At 39.1% G+C, this 6,000-nt stretch overlaps 1 protein-coding gene across 1 annotated transcript in view; it reads left to right on the top strand.

Moving 5' to 3' along the window:
- Positions 1-6,000, top strand: part of clstn2a (calsyntenin 2a) — a 232,097-nt gene that overhangs the window by 97,490 nt on the left and 128,607 nt on the right. The gene's annotated exons all lie outside the window — the stretch shown is intronic.

Raw genomic sequence — 6,000 nt, 5'->3', positions numbered from 1 at the left:
TGTAGCTACTGCATGTTTGATTGTGATGATTTTATCATCGAAAAATAATTTATACAAATATACAAACACAGGCTTATTGGAAAACCGTTCCTGTGGTAACATTTTTGCAAAACGCAAAAATGCTACCCGCGGGGGGTGTCTATAACGAAAGTCAGTGCAGTCTAAAACAACATTTAAATAGACAAAAACAATTTTCTACAAAAAAACAAAAAAAATCTTCTTTTGTGTTCAGCAGAAAGAAGGACATACAGGTGTGGAATGACATGAGGGTCAGGAAAGACTTTTTGGCTGAAATACTTTTTTAAAGTATTTTTTTGGCTGAAAGACTTGTTGTTAAGACAACTCATTGATTAGTCATTAAAGTTATGTAGTTTTTAATGGTAAGGCAGTGGGCACAGCTGAACTCCTGTTAAGTGGATGGAGGCATGAGCTGTTCATTTTCTTCTCCACAAAAGGCCCAAAGATGCTGTGAGCCACTCAGGCGTTAAGATCTCCCACAGACAGAAGATGAACTAGCGGGATCTTTTAATTTTAATCCGGAGAAGATGGAGAGTTGAGCCCTGCCCTCTCTCTTTCTCAGCCTCTGGCACTCATGTCAGTGAGGAGATCATTGTTCTTTTCGCTCCTTGCTTTCATTCGACTCCCTCTCAAGTTCCCCTAAAACCCTTCATCCCTCCACCTCAATCAGTTCTCTGAATTTCTAACAATGACTCGTAATTTAAGCGACTTCACACGTGTGTAATCAAGCGGCCTCTTTTCGTAAAGGTTTGATTGTGTCTCAGGAGGTATAGACACACATATGGCTGATAAACAATATGGCTAATGAAAAGACCATAAGGACCCGGATTCCGTGACAAGGAAACAAAGCCTCGCGAATGAATATGCCAGCTTTCTAATTACAGACAATTGACATTTCCGAGTCCTCTGGGGTATCGATGCCGGGCTGACAGTAGCAAAAGCCAGTGCAGAGAACTTCTCCATTACAAAAGATAGTCGCTTCTGTGTTTGTTGAGAGTCTAATCAAACAGATTTATATTCATGGCTGGTGACCTAAGTTGATTCACAGAATTTATGTAAGGGAACGAGTCGTTTATATCGCCGCGCTTGTAGTATCAAGGACATTTATAAACCTCTGTTGTCTCTCAGCCATTTGTGTCAGGGATTATTAATGCTTATTATAGATGAATTTAACAGTAAATTAGCCCAAATGCCTCCCACAGTGATGGCGGATTCAAGACACGTCACCTGCGTGGATTGTCTTCATCATGAACATTTGTTTTTGCCAGTTTGGTTTATCAAGTTGTCCATGAAGGCCTATGAGGTTTTTAAAATATGTTAAGTGATGCAGTAGAGGAGAGAAAAGATGGAGGATTTGCAATGTGAAAAAAATGTGAGAACAAGACCCTGTTTACAGATTTGGATTGAAGGATCAGGAGTTCCTCAGCTATTTTAGTGAAGTACTTATTTTACCCGACTGTGTCCAATGAGTTGTCTCTTTCTCTTTTATGCTCACCAAGGCTGCCTTAATTTGATAAAAACAAAACAAAACATTAAAAACAGTAGTACAATGAACTATGATCACAATTTAATGTAACAATTTTTTATTATATTTTTAACCGCAATTTATTCCGGTGACGGCAAAGCTGAATTTTCAGCATCCTCACTCCAGTCTTCACACTAATCAATCTAATATGCTAATTTTCTGCTCAAGAAACATTTTATATTATTATCAATGTTAAAAAACATTTGTGCTGCTTATTTTGGTCCCACTTTATATTAAGTGGCTTTAAGTACTATGTGCTTACATTAAAAAATACGTACAACATGTTATTGTGTTCCTGTTGTATTGTAAAACACTTTTGCTACATTGAGGTGTGATACGGGTAAGGTTTGGGACAGGTGTGGTGGAATGGGTAGGTTTAAGGGTAGGTTAAGGTGCAAGGGTAGGGTCAACAGTGTAATTACAAATGTAATTACATAAATTAATTACAGCTGTAATTACATGCAGGCATTTTTAAAATGTAAGTACAATGTAAAAAACATGTAAGTACACAATAAGTCCATTGTATCAAATTATTCATTTCAATGTAAGTACATAGTGCTAAAGCCACTTAATATAAAGTGGGACCCATTTTTGTGTGTGAAAACCACAATATTTTTTTCTTTACTATGCATCCCTGCGACATCATCCTTCTGATGTCGTTCATAAATGTTACTTGACAACCAATAGTGAGAATACCTACTAGCATCCCAACTGTCAAGGACTAATGACTGCAACTAGCAGAAATCATCTATTTTTGTCCTTGTTCATCACTATTATTGACAGGGAACTTGGCAAATGACACAAGATGGTTTCAAACTCAAGCATCTCGAAGAATGTGCTACACATCATAGGCCACAGATGACATTTTAGCCACAGATAATTCCAGAAGGACTTGCTGCCACTGCCATTTCTACAAAATTTCACCTTTAATGGAGACCATGCAGGTTATCCAAAGCAACTGAAATGTTTGAGGCCTTAAATCCCGTTAGACTCTTTCACCCTCTTTATAGAGGTCACCGTAAAATCGTCCGTTCTGCTCCCACCGCACCCATTCAATACCATACACCCTTTTACGATGCTTTCCAGATGTCTAAGAATTACGCCATACAGTCCTAACGATCTGTTCATTCATTAATTAACTCAAGCAGCCCCCAATATGCAAACATTTCTCCTTTTTTAACGGCTGTGCTATAAAATAAAACTGTAATTTTGTCAACTGGGGGCCCTGTATGAGAAATCTCTAAAGACCAACAAATCTTGAAAGATCGGCATAGAAAAAGCAGAGATTATGACCTCATTAATAAGCGTTAAAGGCGAGCAATGCAAGCTTAAGAAGTGAGTCTCTGTGGACGTGTGGGATGCGGCTGCGTTGAGCTCAATGTTTCTGAAAATTACCCTTCGGCCCCTACCAGCAAACTCCTTTCTGCTAGTATTGAATTATGCTAAGTCATTGTGGCTAATTACTCTCTTCCTGATGGTCATTTCTGTATTTTTTTTTTTTTCAAAACAGAAGGCTATGTTCTTGTCATTTGCACAGTGCAAGGGACGTTAATTAACAATTTTCTACTAGTACCTTCATTAAGCTAAAACACATGATGCTAGCCAGACTGGGGTTGATCTTTGACTTTGAGTTTTAGTCTTAGAACTTTATCTCCAGACACCAGGTCATCAAGGACAGTGTTTTCCAGCCATTTGGATAATGGCTTCTTTAACCCCTAGCATAGCGGATGCTTGTTATGAACAGGATGCTTTTATTGAGGAAGGTGAATAAATCTTAAGAAGCCTTATTTTTTCCACTAAGGTCCATTAGCTTGTTGTTTACACCATGCATACAAAAACACTACATGCTAAATAGTCACCGTAATCGTAGCGCAACCTGCATTACATATTCCTGACGTTGGTCTCCTCTCTCCCTCTCTGACTCTATAGCACTTTTTTTCATGCTTGTTTCGATTATTGTTTAATTCCAATGTTATGAGCCGAATGTGATGTTCCGGTGTTGACCGGTCAGAAATTAATAGCTTGTTGCATGACACCGGGAGAGCGGTAAAATTCACCATCAATTTCCCATGCTGTCCCCAAGTTTAATTACCGTTGGAATGCTGACTGGTATTTTCATTATAGCAGGTTGAAGAAGGGTCAAAGTAGATTTGCAAACGTTCACTTTCTCCCCCGGCAACATTTTATCAGGTGCTTGAAATGGTGGAATAATTATATATCAAGCTGAATAAATAATTGATTCTATAATAGCCCCTTCCTTGTCCTCTTGTGAGACCCGACCTGAATTTTCTACCTCCCTCACTCTGGTTTATTTTAATTCAGTTCATTTGGATGGCGCTTTCTGTCTGTCTCTCCATCTGTCAGACCAAATACTGCATTAAAATTAAGTATGAGAACAGAATTTTCACGTTTAAAAAACAAAACAAAAAATGCTGTAAAAGTGTTGGAATCAGATAAGCTTATTCAGGGTTTTTAGCTGATCTTTATTATTGTTTAACAACGCATTCTCACCCCAAGGCGTCACCTTTGACCATGCTTCAATATTTGACGTTTTAGGCACCCTTTAGCGTCACTTACATGACGCGATCCTACGGCGTCATCTAACTGACGCTAAAGGAAAGCGTCAGTTAGAGGACGCGGTTAGGTTTAGGTGTGGGGTGGGAGTAGGGTACACGCGATCCTAGGGCGTCATCTAACTGACGCTAAAGGGTGCCTAAAGCGTCAGATATTGAAGCATGTCCAAATGCTTCCCAAGGCGTCAGTTAAGTGACGCCTTGGGGGTGAGAATGGGCTGTGTTTAAGGATTGAGGGATCTATGCAGAAGTAACCTATAGAAGATTTCTTATAAACTCTGAAAGTTCATCAAACTTTAATAGCTGTTCACATTTGCTGGTTGCAACAAGTTGCTTCACTATCCCTATAAGAGTGTGTCTCTTGTTGTTTTTTAACATGATTGTCAGGGGTTGTATTCCTTAATGGTGATGCGAGGTAAATTTGTTTGTGTGTGCACTTTCTGCCATTATGTCTTGTGTGTGGCTGGCTGTGTGTGCGGCAGATCATTTCTAGTGCAGGGGAGCGGATGGAAAAGAAAAGTCCACATTGAATTAGCTTCCATCACTGTGCTCTAATGCTGTATAATGGCTGCAGACATCTCATGGGTAATAGCTCAGGGATTACAGAGAAGGCATATTGCTCTTAGTGACACCACTAACCTTATTAGAGAGAGAGAGAGAAGCGAGAACGAGAGAGTTCGATGTGAATTTGCCTGAAGAGATGTATTATTATTATAGAAAGTACCTGATCCAAATTACAGTTATTTACTGTATCTTGTGTACATGATGACAACCACGTTTTGTTCCCAGTCTGTGGCATTTCACACATGAAATGTTCAACTAAATATGTACCTTATGAATTTGGATTTTAATAGTGTATAGTGGTGTTGCGTAACCTAAACGAAAGCCTTTTTGCATGCGTTGTTATTCATTTCCTTTACTAACATTTATTTAACCAGGCAAGTCACTTAAGAACAAGCTCTTATATTCAACAACAGCCTGGCAGGAGAGTTAAAATCTCCTGAAAGTCGTACACATACACATTCATTTAAAACATTTACAGGCTGTAATAAAAACACCCTTGTGGATTTTTTAATCTCTCTATTAGTCTCTAATTTCAATAACTTTTGTAGCACATTCCAATCATTTGGAGCAGCAAAACCAAAAGTGGAATGACCATAAACATACACATTTTCTTCCTTGGGGAAAAAAAATAGATTACTTCACAATGGGAATATTGGGAGTTCATGCATCTGCAGAACACACATCGTTTGCCTATAGAGCTTGTAGTACATGTCGTTGTTATGTATATCACAGTTGGATGTAGATACAACTCTGGATATTTATTTGTGTCTGTTAGCCACTTTTAAGTGAGGAAAAATTCTCTGAAATTTTAAAAAGTGGGTTTCTTTTGAAAAGTGTTGGTGTAAATGTGTGCCTGAGTGAGAGAAAGGGATATAAATGGCAAAAAAAAAAAAAAAAACTCATTGAAAGCAAGATTGTAGTTTCTGAAAATTGCATTGCCAGCTGGTTTAATCGTCTGGTCATCTGAATTGGATGATTTGTTTCCTGACTGAGATTGCTTATGGGTTATTATGAGTACATTCTCTTATTCCAGCCCATTCTCACTCCCAAGGCGTCACCTAACTGACGCCTTGGGAAGAATTTGGACATGCTTCAATATCTGACGCTTTAGGCGCCCTTTAGCGTCAGTTAGATGACGCCCTAGGATCGCGTGTACCCTACCCCCACCCCACACCTAAACCTAACCGCGTCCTCTAACTGACGCTTTCCTTTAGCGTCAGTTAGATGACGCCGTAGGATCGCGTCATGTAAGTGACGCTAAAGGGCGCCTAAAACGTCAAATATTGAAGCATGGTCAAAGGTGACGCCTTGGGGTGAGAA

Source organism: Pimephales promelas, chromosome 5 (genome assembly GCF_988280905.1).
Source record: "Pimephales promelas chromosome 5, fPimPro1.hap1.1, whole genome shotgun sequence".
Classification (NCBI taxonomy): Eukaryota; Metazoa; Chordata; class Actinopteri; order Cypriniformes; family Leuciscidae; genus Pimephales; species Pimephales promelas.
The sequence above is the reverse complement of the archived record's forward strand: the minus strand, read 5'-3'. Positions and strand labels throughout refer to the sequence as shown.